Below are 17,401 nucleotides of genomic sequence, written 5' to 3'. Positions count from 1 at the left end.
TGGAAGGCATTCTGAATAGGACGAGACCCACCACGTCACCCCCCTGCTCTAGTTTATTCATTAATTCAATTATCAAACGTCAGTGGAATGCCTACAAGGGCCGGGCAGCGTTCAGAGCGCTGGAGACACTTCCATAAACTCACAAGCAAACATTCCTTGCGAAACCTACAGTTCACTCGGGGAGACTTCTGATAAATAACAAAGTTCACAAATTAGGGATTTCATGATGCGTAGGAGGACAGGTACTAGAAAAGAGCAGGCAGGGGGCTGGGGAGCGCTGGCAGCAGAGGGGCCCGGGGTCAGCAACACCGAGAAGAGAAAGATGAACAGATTTGAGGAAGGCGAGAACCTTGTCCACGTGGGTCTGGGGGACAGCCCTCGAATGGGGGATACAGAGCTATGCCTGGTGAGTCAGGGAACTGAGAGTCCGGGAGCCTGGGCAGTGCATCAGGGGCTAATGGTCAAGTGAGATGCGAAGGGGGCGGCCAGACCAGAGGAGTTCTTGTTGACTTTTGGTGATATGGCATGCCTCCAAGGTGACACTGCCCCTTGCTGGACTGCAGTGACTTCCTGTTTTTGACTTCCTAGGCTTCTCTGGGCATCTGCCCTAGAGCCCACCATGGGTCCTGGAACCGCTCTTCTGGGTCCCCTGATTTTCTATGTCAGCTCTCGCCTAGTGTCCTCACCTTCAGGTGGGTGTTCATCTGTCTGCCTGTCTGCCTCCCCTGTTAGCTGGGCCTTTCAATTTTCCATCCCACCATAAGGGACAGCCGGCAGGTCCTGAGTTTTATGACCTTGTACATTTGTTTGGTAGCAGCACCTTCAACCTCTAAGCTCCTAAGACCTGTCTCTCTCCTTCATTAGAACTGCCGCATCCTCTCTGGCCCACTTTCTGTCTGGCATTTGCCTGACACATTCCTCCACTAGATGCCAAATTCCCCAGGGCGAGGACCCAGTCAGCCTCCATCTGCGTCACCTTGAGCACTATGGCAAGAGGGCTAGAAAGCCTGTCCCGTCGGTGGGAGGACCCATCACCACAGGGGTTTGCCAGCGAGTCCTGTATGCCTTGCCCTGCCTAGCTGTCTGTGAATCTCCTGTGTACGCTCTGCTCGGTCAACCGCTGGTTCGCTTTGTCCCACCCGTGCTGCGTTCCTGTACTAGCTTGTTAGTTGCAGAGCCCCATGTGTCTTAGCACAGGCTGATTCCTTTACCAGAAATGCCACTTTTCTATTTATTCATCCAGCAAGTGCATTTACTGGCCCTTGCTAACTCATTGGAAGGACCATCTCCATTAGGAAGCTGATGCCCTGTCTTGTGACACGTTTTCATCTGGATACATTGGACTGCGAATGCTAGGCCCTGGGGTGGAGAGGGGAGATGTGGTCCTGCCCATGGAGCCCTAATACCCTAGCTCCAGGCTCAGCAAATGTTTTCTGTAAAGGGCCAGGTAGTAACTATTTTAAGTTTTGTGGGCCAAATCGTATCTCTCATGACTATTCACATTTGCTGTTGTAGCGCAAAGCAGCCATAGACAAAACATAAATGAATGAATGTATTTGTGTTCCATAAAACTTCATTTACAAAAATAGGTGGCAAGGCCAGATTTGGCCCGTGAGCTGTCATTCAGTGACCCTGATCTTGACTCAGTGTAGGCCATAGAGGGAAACAGCTTGTATAGCTCAATGTACTCACTAATTGCTAATTACCAGTGTTCCCATCACTGGACAGAGACTCTTCCAGGGCACAGACTGTCCCGCAGTCAGCATTGTGCCCTCAATGCCTAGCACAGCGCCTGACACAGGGTAGGCACCCAGGATGTGTGAATAAATCAATGAGCAAGTGAATGGAAATTCTATGGGTACTGAGCTTAGCAATCTAGGCTAGGCCCTGCTCCTTCCCTGCAGGCACAAAATGCTGGCAAAGGGCTTGGTGTGGTCTCTGGGGGCCCTGGAAGTGAAACTAAATAGGCTTCTCCAAGTGCACCATTTCTGGGTAATTTTTTTTTTTTTTTTTTTTTGAGACAGGGTCTCGCTGTGTCACCAGGCTGAAGTGCAGTGGCGCGATCTTGGCTCACTTCAAACTCCGCCTCCCAGGTTCAAGCAATTCTCCTGCCTCAACCTCCTGAGTAGCTGGTGCTACAGGTGTGGGCCACCACACCCAGCTAATTGTTGCTTTTTGTTGTTGTAGTTGTTTTTTAAGTAGAGTTGGGTTTTCACCATGTTGGCCAAGATGTTCTTAATCTCTTGACCTCAATCTGCCCACCTTGGCCTCCCACAGTGGTGGGATTATAGGCATGAGCCACCACGCCCAGCCCATTTCTGGTGATTTTAATGAGCTCTTGATGGGGGTGGGCTCAGTCCCCTGGGGTGGCCAGAGCCCATTTGGATTGACTTCAACGAGCTATGATGTGAGCTTGGGCAGGTGGAGACTTTGCAGCATGGGACCCACCAGCAAGCGAGCTATTCCTTGCTTCCCGCGGATCTTTTCTGGCCCTGCGTGGGCCATGGGCTGAGTCCTGGCATACGTTTCTCCCGTGCCTAGGATGAGCCAAGTGCTATTCTGACGGTTGCACACACATGATCTCATTTAATTGTCATGGCAACCTGGGTGGTGAATAGTATCATTATCCTCATTTTACACAGGGTAAACTGAGTTACAATATGCAACTTGCCTGAGGTCACACTGTAGCTTAGGGCAAAGTTGGGATTTGAACCCAGCAATCTGATTCCAGGGTCCTTGCTCATAACCATCATTATTCAAACTGACATGCAGTGTAAAGGATTCAGACCTGCAGGGACCAAAAGTGGACACTTCTCACCCCACCACCTCAACCCCTTTACTCCCGATGCCGACACTGTTGCACAGAGAACTAAAGTAATTGGCCCAAGATCACATGGCATTAGTAGAGGAAAGAGTTGAAGCTACGTGAGTCGATTTCCAACTCAATGCTTTCTCCACAAGCCCAAGCCCCTCTTTTGGCTTGGCACCTGTAGGCAAACAGAGGCAAGTCTCTCCTCTCTTTCTCTCTGCCTCCCCTCCCCACAGAGCAGAACAACCTCTCATCTTATCCTTTGTGAAAGACCAGCCCCTTCACAGAGAAGTGACAGTACAAACTTGCACCTTCGTTAGCATGGATGGGTGCCCTGGGCCTGGAATCAGTCAGATCAGGAATCAGGTGAGCTTGGGCAGGTCTCCTCACCTCTCTGACCCTCTGTTTTCTCGTCTGGTGACTAGGGGTGCAAGGCCTGACTTGGCTGAGTTGTTCCAAGAGCTGAGTGCAGTGATGTGTCTCAGTGCCTGCCTGTCACAGCCCTTGGCCTTCAGCAAATGTGGTTTCCTGTCCTGCTTCCTCATTTCTCCGCACAGCTCTCTCGCCCACTCTGCCCCAGGAACAACAGTGTACCCCACCCACTGTACTCAGCTGGAAAACTGCATCCAATGACCTCTCTTCTAAGCAACCACTCTGACGTCACCTGGTGCAACATTCTAGGTCCATCCAGGAAGCAACATTGGGCTATTTCTACCCCAGGCACTGTGGCAGCACTCTTTTTTCTTCTTGCCTGTAATTACAGGGTTTTACAGTGGTTTCTCTGTTGCCTAAAAGTCTCAACATTTTCTTTGTTTCTCTCTTACACATAATTGTATCTCAGGAACCCACAAGCCATTAGGTCCCTGACCCTCAGTGGATGCCCTTTTCTATGGAGACAGACATCTAGATCAAAAGAAAGATGCTGGCTGGTTGGAGTAAACTATTCGAATAGACAAAACCCTTCATGAGGCCTCTACATGGATTTTGTGGCCCTGGGTGGTTGGAGAGACTTAGGAGTCTTCATGAACTTTTCTACTTCCCCTCTTTTTGATATAGAATTATCTGCAGGAGCCCAGGCCCCAGACTCTGGCTGGGGAATGAGTGTGGTAGAATAATAGCAGAGGTTGGGGGCTCTAGTGTCCAGGAGACACAGGGATGGGTAGAGTTGCCGTGTTTGCAAAGGTGGGCATCCTCAGCTCTTAAGCTTGCCTGAATGCAGGCTGCCTGGAGCCTGACCCAACTTTTCTAATTCATGGCTCCCTTTGTGAGCTGAAAGAATTGTCAGTGATGGCAGCGGTGGCCTGTCTGGAGCAGCTGCTGTGGGGATGCCTGCTGCAGCAGGGGAGGTGTAGCTGGGGCTGCGTGCTCCACAGAGCTGGCAGGGGCCAGGAACAGGTGGGAACCCCGCCTTCTACCAAGTTGGCAGGGCAGGAGCCCTGAGCTCCCAGGCACAGCTGCAGCTACCTAGCCACAGGTCTGGACCGAGGGATCCTGCTGCTCTCAGGGGCCCAGAAAGCCCCACTGTCGTGAAGGCTTGTAATTGCCTTCTCCTGCTCCCTGGCATCTCACCACTCCCAGTGCCCACTCTGATTTTTAGAACAAAGTTGAAGCTGAGTCTGAGTGCTGTCGCAACCCAGCTGGGTGTGCATGTACTCTGGGTGGTGCTGACATGCCAGACCCCTGCCACCTTGGCCCCCTCCAGACTTTGGTCACCAACAGGCACAGGAGGGAAGCCAAGAGGAGACTGAGGGCAGACATCCCTCAGCACACACAGCCTGGGTGCTCTGGATGCCATGTTGATGGTGGCAGGAGGCAGACAGGCTCCTGGGTGGAAAGGGGCGGGTCCCAGGTGAAACACCACCTTCAACCCAGAGACAGCCTGAAGCCTGGAGGCCAGGCTGCCAGTTCTGGGGGGAGTCCATGGCCTAGAGTAAGAACCTATGGTGCTTTATCCAAGCCCACCCATGGCCGCCCATGGACCAGTCAGCATGCACTTCCGCCCATCTGAGCCCATAAAAACCCTGGACTCATCCAGACATGCAGGTGTCAGGAATACCAGCTGCAGGAAGGAGCTACCCACTCTCGGTCTCCTTGACTCTTTGGGATGACCTAACTGCAGAAAGGAACTACCCACTATGTGTCTCCTCTGCCGAGAGCTAGACATTCATTGGGACAACCTGCCTGTGGAAAGGAGCTACCCACTGCAGGTCTCCTGAAAGCTGTTCTGTCACTCAATGAGGCTCCTCTCTGCCTTGCTCACCCTCCAGTTGTCTGCGTGCCTCATTCTTCCTGGACATGGGACAAGAACTCAGGATCCGCCAAATGGTGGGACTGTAAGTGCTGTAACACAAACAGGGCTGAAACACACCCTCCTCCCCCAATTCACCACATTGCAGGTGACAAGAAGGAGAGAAGAGCTGTGGCCCTTTGGGGAGTCCAGATCTAGGGGCTCCCCAAGCCAGGGCTGTGACAACCTCTTTGGGGCTCCACAGTTCCTGGTGTCTCCAAGCTTCTGGGTGCCACCATGTTCCCCTGGAACGTTTCTAGATGTGTTACTTAGGAATGTGGCAGCTTTCTTGCTTCTTTATCCAGATACGGGTCCAGAAATGGGTGCCTGCAGCAGAAGCCGTGTGTGGTACATCTGGTCCAGCTGCAGCCTCACACGGAGCTGGCACCTGTGCCAGTACCCAGAACTACCTGTTGCAGCAACCAGCATGCCTGGCTGTGCACAGTGGCTGGACCCTCTGCTAGCTCACCCAAACACCCCTTGCTGCTCCATGCCTGGCTTGCCCTTACCAAGTGTGTGATCTAGGCTGGTAGCATAAGCTAAGCACAACCTACTGGGCCGAGTGGGTGAAATGAGCCCAGCAGGCATGAGCAATACTCAGGTAGAAGGCGCTGCTGGCCACAGAGGTTTCTGGCTGGCAAAGTGACACCCAAGGATCCTGTGACATCAGGATCTGCTCACCTGCAAAATGCTGGTCTCACCTGGGGCTGTAGTGTTGCCTGGTTGCTGAGAGCTCTGTCTCTAGGGGACAATGCCTGGGTTTGTGTCCTGGCTCTGCCACTTTCTAGCTGGGAGACCTTGGACAAGTTCTTAACTCTTTTGTGTTTCACATTTTCATCTGAAAAATTGGGGTAATAATAGCTCATTCAGTCTTCATTAAAAACTTAAGAGGCAGGTTTTTAAATTATTGTTCCAGGCTTTGCTTGAGCTGAGAGGGCCAGCCAGAGTCAAGGTATAGGAGCAATTGAGCAGTGAGAGTGTGTCAGTCAGTTTTTGCTGTGTAACGAAACCATGAAATGGCATAAGAGCATTCATTTAGATCTCATGGGTCTGTGGGTCATATGTGGTGGTTCTGGCTTAGTCTGTGAGTTGAGTTGGCCCTGACTGGAGGGTCACAGGCTGCCTGAAGCATGTTTTTCTCATGATGGAGGTCAGAAGCTCCCCAAAGGACAGGTACACAAAGCTCTTATGATTATGGTTCTGAACTGGCATCTTGGCACTTCTTCCCACATTCTATTGGCTAAAGCATGTCACAACATCCAGAGCGTGAAAAAATACACTCCCACTTCAAGAGACGAGGACCTGGGATAGAGACCCCTAGCCTCATCTCCTGTGGCTCCCATACCCAGCCTTCTGCCAGCCCGTTTGCACTTGTTCGCCAGCAAGAAGCTCAACAGTCATTTCTCAATTGGTCATAAATCTGCTACCTAGGGATGGTGCTGACCTCTTGCAGGCCTCCAGGGAGGTCCTGAGAGTCCCATGAGAGTTGACTTTGCTTTGTCACACAGCAGGACAAGTGGCCGTTCCATCTGTAATAAGACCCTTCTAAATGATCTGCAGGAACTCCTGATGCATCTTTGCAGTGCCCTTTGAAGTAGCTGCCAGTTTAAGCATCACCATCTTCACTTTACAGAGGAAGAAATGAAGGCTCAGAGAGGTTGAGTTACTTGCCTGAGGGTGTCCAGCAAAGAGTGGGCAAAGGCAGATTGAGGCTCAGGTGGTTTGGCTGTGGAGTCTCTGTACTGCTTCTGGGGGTGGAGAAAGCAACAGCTCCACATCTCTGTGACTTACGCTAGGACAGAGGCATGCATGGGGGTGTGGCAGTGTCTGTGAATCAAGACCTGGACCCTCCAGTCTCCCATGTGCTCTGTGGTGTTTGGGAGACTTAGCAACCCCTCACAAAAGAGTGAGGAGCCACTTCCCCTGCTCCCAGAAGCCATGCAGCTCCCCTCTCAGCAGGGTAGAAGGGAGAGCCCTTGCTGCTCGCCAGCACCCTGGGGCAGGTGGGAGTGACAGAGCGCAGCCCCATCTGTTTGAAGTTAGAAGTGATTGAGCACAGTTGTCCAGAAACTCCGTGGAGTTTAGAAACACGGTGCTGAATGTCTCCTCCTCTGCAAGGCTGTCTCTCCTTGAGGGATTTCATCCTGTCTCTTCCCCCAGTGCTCATTTTCTCAGCACATTCTCTGTCCTAGGCTCTGGGGACAGAGACAGTGAGATGAGCCCCTTCCCTTGCCTGGTGAGGGTGTTGGGGGCACACCAGGAGTCCAGAGAAGGATTGTACTCCAGGGAGGATAGTGGTAGCAAAATAATGACAGTAATTAGTGTGTGCTTGTGGAGTGCCACGTGCTTAACACTTTGCCCCTTAGGCCAGCGTTATGTTTGCCTTCAGTTTTTGGATGAAACCCAGGCTCTCAGGGTTAACTAGCAAGACCCTGTGGCCACCAGGTGACTCTGCTGGATATGAACGTAGGCTTTTCTGTGCCAGCACCTCAGCACCCTGGACCAGCTGGGGTACAGGGTAAAGTACTCTGAGAGTCAGATCAGAAGGCTTAAGGTCCCACTTACTGTTCTGTCCCACACAGGCTGTGTGGCCTCAGGCAAGTCAGTTGACCTCTCTGAGCCTCAGACCCTCAGCTATGACTTAGAATTGGAAAACATTTCCAGAGAGGTAGAGGTCAAACCACACTGTGCCTGTGATGGGGCTCTGAAGTAAGGCAGGGAACCTTCTGTGCCTGGGGAGCCTCAGTGTCTAGGGGCAGTGTCCTGAGCCCCCATTCCAGGGAAGCCATTTGCAATTTTTTTTTGAAGATTTTTTAAAAATGTTGCTGGGTCTGTGTTTTTCTATCTCCTCTGAACTTTCCTTCTTGCTAGTTTTCTATATTGCTTCCTATTTTTTCTCTGCTTTGGGCATAGGCTTTAGAAATAGAATTTTAAATCTTAGATGGCTTCCCCATTCTGTATAGCGCTGGGGAGTGATCACATCATACTTCTGGGAGGCTTTCCGCCCAGAGTTGGGGTGCTGGAGAAGACTGTAAAGGCACCACCATTTTGAAGGTTTTTTGTTTTGTTTTGTTTTGTTTTGTTTGGAAGTTTGGAAGTTTCATTTTAGAATCAGAAAAGTAGCCCATGACCATTGAAACAAATCCTGAAAACAGAAAAGTATAAAGGCCCAAAACAAAAACAGAAACACCTACCGAAACCGTCTCTCCCAGAAAGCGCCTGTCTCACTAGTTCATCCTGTTTTCTTTCACGAGATTTTGGTTCCTCTAGGTTTACGTGTACTAAAATCGGAATTATGATTCTGAAATTCTCTTCTGTTTTCGTTTCCAATTTAACAGTGTAGTAGATATTCCTGCATGTTATTTAAAATTCTTCATGATCATTATTAATGATTGAAAGTTTCTGTCCTGTAACAGATATTTTAACATATCATGATTTATCTAATAATTTCCTTAATGTAGAGCATGCAGGAGGAGCTCTCTAACATTTTGCTATTAAAAATAACGTGATAGGCCGGGGCAGTAGTTCAGACCTGTAATTCCAGCACTTTGGGAGGCCGAGGTGGGTGGATCACAAGGTCAGGAGTTCGAGACAAGCCTGGCCAACATGGTGAAACCCCTTCTCTAATAAAAATACAAAAATTAGCTGGGCATGGTGGCAGGTGCCTGTAATCCCAGCTATTCGGGAGGCTGAGGCAGAGAATCGCTTGAACCCAAGAGGCGGAGGTTGCAGTGAGCCGAGATCACACCACTGCACTCTAGCATGGGTGACAGAGCAAGACTCTGTCTCAAAACAAAACAAAAAAAAACATAAAAACAAAAATTAGCTGGGTGTGGTGGTACACACCTGTAATCCCAGCTACTCAGGAGGCTGAGGCAAGAGAACTGCCTGAACCTGGGAGGCGGAGGTTGCAGTGAGCTGGGATCACACCATAGCACTTCAGCCTTGATGACAAAGCGAGAATCTGTCTAAAAAATAAAAATTAAAAGTAAAAAACCCACAAAAAACATGATAAACATCTTTGGGCACAAAACTGCACATTGAGCTATTTCCTGGAATAGATTCCTAAAAGGGGAATTATGTATGCGGTGGAAGCAGAGAGCACTTTTTGAGGCTTTTGATGCCTCAAGCAAATGTCCTTTTGTTTTAGACTTGGAGGCTGTAGTGGGGTGGGCTGCCAGAGACCCGCTTCCCTGCCGGGGCTCATGTTTCTGCTGAACAGGGGTCCAAACCCATGAGCTCCTGACTCAGGAAAGGTCCTAGGTTGGCCCATACCCAACATCTTTTCATGGTGACTTGTGAGAAGCTCTAGGAGTCTCGATGATCTAAACTGTTTCACTTGAAAGCGGAACTAGGAGCCTTTTGAAGGCAGAAGTGTCAAGACGCAGAAACTTCTGTGGTGCCAGAAGAGGGGGCTGCCTCCAGCAAGATGGAATTCACCATGGAATATATACCAAGCAGCATGTGGGCAGGGGCTGTGCATACCACACCCCGCTGCGAGCTGTCCCCGGCTCCAGCCCCTCCTCTGCATTCCTCCCTATCAGCTGAGCTCTACACAGTCATTTCTTTGCATAGTCTCTGCCTCCCCTAGAATTTCAGCTCTCTTCGTCTGTTTTGTTCTCTGCTGTAACCTTAGCCCCCCAAAACATTACCTGGCCCATTATAGCTGCTCAATAAATATGCATGGGCTGAAAGAATGATGAGTGGGGAAGATTGTAAAGACCTGCTCAGAAGTCCCAAAATATGATGCTTGGAAGTAACAATACTTGCCCGCATTCCTTTACTGGGTTCTTTTTGTTTATTTTGTTTTGTTTTTGAGACAGAGTCTCACTCTTTCACTCAGGCTGGAGTGCAGTGGTGCAGTCTCAGCTCATTGCAGCTTCTGCCTCCCAGGTTCAAGCGATTCTCATGCCTCAGCCTCCCTAGTAGCTAAGATTACAGGCAAGTGCCATCATGCCCCACTAATGTTTGTATTTTTTTTTTTTTTAGTAGACATGGGGTTTCACTATGTTGGTCAGGTTGGTCTCAAACTCCTGACCTCAAGTGATCTACCCATCTCGGCCTCCCAAAGTGCTGGGATTACAGGCGTGAGCTCCCGAGCCCGGCCTCCTTTACTGAGTTCTTAATGTGTGCCTGGCATGTATCTCTCGGACACCTCCCAGGTAATTCTGTTATGGATAAGGTGACTGCTGTTGTCCCATTTATTTCCTCACTCATGCCAGCTTGACATTATAATAGAGCATTTCCCCCATGCTATTTTAAATTCTTTCTGAACCATAATTTATCTTCCTTTAACATACATAAGAACATTCTGGAATTTGCTCAATAGTTTGCACAGCTCTAGTATTTACCCAGGAATGGAATTGCTGGGGCCTAGGGTGTGCCTGTGTGTAACTTGCCCCTGTACTACCAGGGGTACCTAGTGTGGCTAATGAGTCCACACTTCACTGGCAGGGCGTGTCTGCACATGGCCTATCAACATTTGGCATCACAGTGCCTTCTAATTTTTGCCAGGCTAGTAGGTGTCAAGGATGTCTCATTCTATTTTCGTTTGCATTTCTGATTGCTATTGAGGCCCTAGACCTTCATGCCTGCCCTGCCTGCCCTCACCAGGCCCCTCTGTCCTCCCTTTCCCTACCCCACCCTGACCTCCATGTCTCTTCTGCTTACCCTTCAGAATTTAACACAGACATTTGCACCTCCAAGAGGCTGTAATCTCAGGCCTCCTCTCTTCCCTCCACGGGCTGCCCTTGTCAATAGCAGGCTGAGGTCATGTTTACAAATTCTCCTCCAGAGCCTTGCACTGCTGGGATCAGAGTCTGCTCCAGCACCTACAGGCTCTGTGGCCTTAACCAAGGGCCTTAATCTCTCTGAGCCTCAGATCCTTACTTGCAAGCTGGGGATTAAAAATAGCACCTCCTGGAAGACTTTTCTTGAGAATGAGGTGGGATAATTTATTCAAAGTGTTTAGCGCATAGTATGGCTGAGCAAATGGTAGCTTTTGGGTTTTAGAGTCCTTGCAGTCCTTCCTTGTGACTATGTTTACCTGACCAGCCTCCAAGCCTAGGGAGGCCTCCTGGATGGGGCTGTGTTTGCTGCATTTTTGTATTCCCAGCTTCCAGCAGCGCTGAGCAAACCTGAAGTCCTTGGCCAATTGGTATGTCAGTCTCGCTGGAGGAGATGTAAGCATCAAATGAGGGGTTGGTCCAGATGCCCTTTTAAAAGTCTTTTCCAACCCTGAAATTCTCTGATCAGGAAATTATCAAGGAAAAAATTCTCCTTGCAGGATCCTTTCTAAGATTTCTAAATGAAATTAATTATTACAAGGGGCAGGTAATTACAGGAGGCTGCAGCTGCGGCAGAGAGCATCACATGGCTGGTGGCTGATTGGTGCATTTTGGAGGCTGCCATCTTTGTTCTGAATGGGGGATTGGAATCCTGGCAGAGGCAGGGCCTCTCCCTTAGCAGTGCAGTGGAAGGCAGCCCTGCAGGACCCACCTTTAAGCTGGCCACCTCTCCACTGACTATCCCAGGGGATGGCAGGCAGCATCTGGTGGTATGTGAATATCAGACAGGTCATGCACAGTAGGAACAGAGGTGACTGTTGGAACACTCAGCCCAGGAGTCAGTTTCATATATCCCCAGGGGCCACGTGGGTAACACAAATGGGTTGAAACATCTGGGCAAGACAGTAGAGAGCAGTGGGGTCTGCAGCGAATTGTAAAACTGACTAGGTGCCAGCCAAAGGAGATAGATGGCTGCTGCTCAGCTCTGCGAGATCGTTCTATGGGTAATGTGAGCCCAGGGTTCCTGGATCTTCCCCTCCTTTTTCAAAGGTAGCCAGAACTCTAGATTTTTATGTAAAACTTTCTGATTATTGTTGCACCTAATTCAAAGTTTCGTTGTGCTCTAAGGTGCAGACAGAACGTGCCTGTGGGGCAACTGTTTTCATACCTGATTTAGCCCAATACTTGACAGGCTGGAAAACTGAGGCTCAGCAGTTAAGGACTTTTCAGAAGTCCCTAGGGAGTTAGTGACCATGATGGACACAAAGTACACAAGTCTGGGCCAGGCGCGGTGGCTCACACCTGTAATCCCAGCACTTGGGGAGGCCAAAGCAGGCAGATCACTTGAGGTCAGGCGTTCAAGACCAGCCTGACCAACATGGTGAAACCCTGTCTTTACTAAAAATACAAAATTAGCCCAGCGGGTTGGCATGCACCTGTAGTCCCAGCTACTTGAGAGGCCGAGGCAGGAGAATCGCTTGAACCCAGGAGGCAGAGGTTGCAGTGAACCGAGATTGCACCACTGCACTCCAGCCTGGGCAACAGAGTGAGACTGTCTCAAAATAAAAATAAAAATAAAAAAGTGCACAAGTCTGGGTGAGTTATCCACCAGCTTGGTGGGCTCTTCCCCAGCACCTTTATTCAAGGCAGGGACTAAAGCTTAGAGGAGTAAAGGGACTTGCTCAAGGTCACATAGCTTGGAACAGCAGAATCCAGAGACGGACTGGGGCTTGCTGGCCCTTATCCATGGGACTGTCCAGCCACCGTGTTACTGAAAACGTCCCGTAATGGTTTCAGTAAAGTCCTAACCAGGAACTTGGCACAGGGCAAATTCTAGCCTGCTGCCAACCAGCAGGAAAACAGCTGTCATGCCAGTAGGCAGGAAGCTGCCAAGGTGTTACCTCTGCCCAGGGAAAGTGGTTTGTGTGTTTGCTGAACTAACATGAGGCTGGAGGCAAAGGCTGCGGTGAGCAGAGATCAACTCTATCTCTTCCTGAAGGGTCCTTCCAGCTGGATGCCTGGAGTCTGATTTAAGGACATTCCTCTTACCCTTGACTTGGTGTTCTTAGAGAGCCTGCCTATAAAATCTCATAATCAGTGAGGGATGTTGATTCTTCTTTGTGATCGGGCACATGACTTAGGAAACGAACCTGGGCTTAGAGTTATGAGGGTCGTAAACACTCCCAGCTTGCAGTATCTTATCTGTGACATTGGGCTGGCCACTTTTATCATTGCTGCCCTGCCAGCCTTACAGAGCTATTGTGAGACTCTGGTTGAATGGATGGATCTCAATTGCCAAAAAAACAGCTAGAGAAATGTAAACTGGTTTTGGCCTTATATTCCTCCTCCTTGAAGGATGACATTTGCACTGGAACAGGAATGATAGGAGGGAGCCAGAAAATTCAGCAGGTGCAAAGGCCCTGGGGCAGGAATGAGCTTGGAGAGTCAAGAACGGATGGGGATTGTATTAGTCCGTTCTTGCGTTGCTATAGAGGAATGCATGAGGGTGAGTAATTTATAAATAAATGAGGTTTATTTGGCTCACAGTTCTGCAGGCTGTACAAAAAGCATGGCACTGGCATCTGCTTTTTGTGAGGACCTCAGGAAGCTTCAAGTTGTGGCAGAAGAAGAAGGGGAGCTGGCATGCCCCATGGAGGGAGAGGGAGCAAGAGAGAGGGAAAAGTGCTCATAACAAATATTGATAAAATTATACCTTCTAGGCATAGCAGGGAGGATCAGTAGACCTACCTGCATTAAAGACATAATAAGGCCCAACGCAATGGCTCGTGCCTATAATCCCAGCACTTTGGAAGGCTGAGGTGGACGGATCACCTGAGGTCAGGAGTTCAAGACCAGCCTGGTGGGTTTAGTAGAAACTCCATCTGTAGTAAAAGTACAAAAATTAGCTGGGCATGGTGATGGGTACCTGTAGTCCCAGCTACTTGGGAGACTGAGGCAGGAGCATCACTTAAACCTGGGAGGCTGGAGGCGGAGGTTGAAGTGAGCCGAGATCGCACCACTGCACTGCATTCCAGCCTGGGTGACAGAGCAAGACACCATCCCCCACCCCCACCCCCAAAAAAAGACATAATAAAAGCTAACATAATATTTATATAAATAGAGGGCATTTGGTAATTATGATTTATCATAATCTAATGGGTTGAAATCATTTGTTTTGGTTTAACTAATTACCAATTCAATTCGTTCTAACCTCTTTTGGACTCACTCATAGGCTAGGCCTAGGATTAAAATAATAATTAGTATAAGAGCTGTGCTAATTATTAATTTTAGGTTGCTTGTCTGAAAAACTCATGGTAAGGGTAATAGTAGGAAGATTTCAAAGAGGAGAAATGTCATGGCTACTAGAGAAAACTTTATGAAAAAGGTGACGTGGCCAGAGCCTATTGGGTCAAAACTACATTCGTAGGGGCTCTTTTTAACAATGATAACCCTTGAGATCTAGCAGAGTGAGAACTCACTCATTACCCTGAGGACAGCGCCAAGCCATTCATGAGGATTTGCTCCCCATGACCCAGATGCCTCCCACAGGGCCCCACCTCCAACACTGGGGATCACATTTTAAGGTGAGATTTGGAGGGGACAAATATCCAGACTATATCAGGAGCTGACACGACTGAAACAGTGTAAGGGAGACAGCAGGAGGACAAAGCAGACAGGAGGCCGAAGTCCTGCCAGGAGCAGGGTGTGGACCCAGGAGGCCTGACGGCCTGGCATGGCATTGGAGTGAGCTCTCCTGCAAGATGGCAATGGGGACCTCATCCTCAGAGGCAGGCCTTTCCACTAAGGCCAGGAGCATGATGGGATAGCAGAGAGGTCCAGAAAATGAAGAAGCTGGCAGAGGGTGGGGGAGTTGGATCACCCCAAAGACATCATCCAGAAGAGAGGGGCAGGTCATCTGGGCTGTGAAATATGAGTAGGGTTTGTCTGGGCAGCGAGAGGGAGATGGACTTTCCAGAGGGCTTGGCCTCTGCCAGGGGAGTGGGGGCGGGGGGACGGCACATGGAATTGTGTGGTGTTGCTTCCCTCCTGCTTTGGAAGCTGTGAGTGCCCCACAGGATTGAATTGAAGGCCTAGAACCCTGGATGGGAAAAATCAGGAACCCAGGAGATCTCAAGGGTCTTAGCAGGCAGACCCATATAATGTCTGGACCCTGACCCTCCCCACCTAGTGCCCCAGGATTGCAGAACACCCGCTTCCTTGTAGCCTTGCTCATTTGCTCAGAAGTCAAGGCCCAGGATGGAATCTCATTGCCTGAGAACGCAGGAGCATGAGGAGCTTCTAGGGAGCCCTTGCTTCTGTTGTGGGAGGGAGGCCTGTGTGTTTACCATCCCACAAGGAGAGCATGCAGTGGAGGAGAGGTGCTCCTCAGGAAAGGACTGGTGGCAGTGAGATGGGAGCACAGGATCCTTTGGGAGCAGGGCAACCCCAGCCCACCCTCACCCTCTTGATTCCTGCCTGTTCCATTCTCTTCCATGGCATGGAAGGAGTTCCCACCCCAGGCTCCTTGCTGGAGATATGACGGGAGCAAATAGCTGTGACACTGGTCCACTCTGAGCTCCTACAGTGATCCTAAAGCCAAAATGAATAGTGCCCACTGCCTGTGGCCAGGGAGCTCGCTGCGCTGGGTGGGAAATGGTCCTATGAAGAATGAACTAGGGGTGGGTCGTTGGTGTTAATCTTAGATCCCCATGAGTAAGAAAGGATACATCTTTGTTGCCTGTGTCACTTTGATTATTAGTGAAGTAGAAATACTCTTTGTAGTCTATTGGTCATGTGCATTTCTTCAATATTGATTTGCCTTTTATCTACTATTTTTAAAAATTTGTGTTGTGTGCATTTGTGACAATCATTTTGCAAGAGCTCTTTGCATTTATTATGGATATTAGCCAGGCGTCTGGCTTGGGCTGAAAAGACGCTTGGTTTGCCATTTATTTTGCACTGTCATTCAGGGCATTTAGTCTGTTAGCACAGGAATCAATTTTTTTTTCTTTTTTCTTTTTTCTTTTTTTTTCTGAGATGGAGTCTTGCTCTGTTACCCAGGCTAGAGTGCAGTGGTGTGATCTCAGCTCACTACAACCTCCAGCTCCTGGGTTCAAGCAATTCTTCTGCCTCAGCGCCCCGAGTAGCTGGGATTATAGGTGCGAGCCACCATGCCTGGCTATTTTTATTTTTGTATTTTTAGTAGAGACGAGGTTTCACCATGTTAGCCAGGCAGGTCTTAAACTCCTGACGTCGTGATCCACCCGCCTCAGCCTCCCAAAGTACTGGGATTACAGGTGTGAGCCATCACGCCCAGCCAAAACCTTTTTCTAGAAAGAATCAGATAATAAATATTTTAGGCTTTGAGAGCCATGCCATCACACTTCCATCTGTTTGACTGTGCCATTGGAGCATGAAAGCAGCCGTGGACACTGTTTACACAGACGTTCACATTTCTTATGTATTCAGTCTTTTCTTCTATGTAAATATGGGAGGACTTCCCTACTCCAAAATTAAATGAAAGAAAAACAAAAAACTAGAGAAGAGGAAAAGTCCTCAAAAGTGGTATAAGTGTAATAAGCAGTGATGAGTGCTGACAGAAGATGTACTAACATCGCCTTGGATCTTCGTAGGTCTTTAGTCCCCAGGAGAAGAGGTGAGAGTGAGCACTGCTGCAGGCAGGGGCAAAGTCACAAGGGAAAGCCGAGGCATCCGGGCCTGGGGGAGCTCTTCAGCAGGGCTGGGGTTGGGGTGGCACTCCAGAGGGGCATCCCCTCATCCTGTGCCTCTCCTCTGATCCTTATTCTCTCTGCTGACCTTGATGACTGTGTTCTCAGAGGACACTAGGCCCAATTGTGTCTTGAGAGATGTGTTCAGCCAACCACCTGGTCTTTGTCAGTCCCAGTGAAACCCCTTAGCTTCCTTCTATGGAAACAGCAGGCCTCTTCCTCCCCTCTAATCTGGGCCCCCCCAGGGACTGGATTGTCAGGTCTGATCTTAAGGAATCACATGTGAATTTTACACTTAGCTCCTCTACCCTTTTCTTTTAATGCTGTTTCACAGATGTTCTGAAACCCACTGCTGTATTTAAGATATAACTTTCCTATCCTATAACTTTGAATATAAACTAAAACATCCAGCTGGTTTTGCAAAGGGTTTTCTGAGTGTGAGAGGGTCGGATGGGTGTTCTCCCCTTCTCCTCCCAACCCTCAGCTTGGTTGCTCTCATGACATACTGGAGAAACAGGCTTGGGCCTGGACCAACCCTGTGCAGACTCACAGACTCACAGCTGGCCATGGGACCTGGGACAGGCCCTTCACCTTTCAGTGGCCTCCGAGATGATGGTATATGTGATGCTTAACTTAATATTGAATGTCAGCTCATTTGATTGAATGATAAAAAGTATTGTTCCTGGATGTGTCTTTGAGAGTGTTCCCAAAGGAGATTAACCTTTGAGTCAGTGGACTGGGAGAGGCAGACACACCCTCCATCTGAATGGGCACCCTCTAATCAGCTGCC

The 17,401-nt window shown here is 49.4% G+C and overlaps 1 protein-coding gene across 14 annotated transcripts in view; it reads left to right on the top strand.

Moving 5' to 3' along the window:
• Positions 1-17,401, top strand: part of ST3GAL1 (ST3 beta-galactoside alpha-2,3-sialyltransferase 1) — a 145,703-nt gene that overhangs the window by 70,402 nt on the left and 57,900 nt on the right. For 2 of the 14 annotated variants that reach the window (XM_077942339.1, XM_077942343.1), the window contains exon 3: positions 2,025-2,141. The gene's annotated coding sequence lies outside the window, so the exon portion shown is untranslated. 14 annotated transcript variants of the gene reach the window in all.

This window comes from Macaca mulatta, chromosome 8 (assembly GCF_049350105.2).
Source record: "Macaca mulatta isolate MMU2019108-1 chromosome 8, T2T-MMU8v2.0, whole genome shotgun sequence".
Classification (NCBI taxonomy): Eukaryota; Metazoa; Chordata; class Mammalia; order Primates; family Cercopithecidae; genus Macaca; species Macaca mulatta.
Note: the sequence above shows the minus strand (reverse complement) of the source record. Positions and strands in the feature narration are given on the sequence as shown.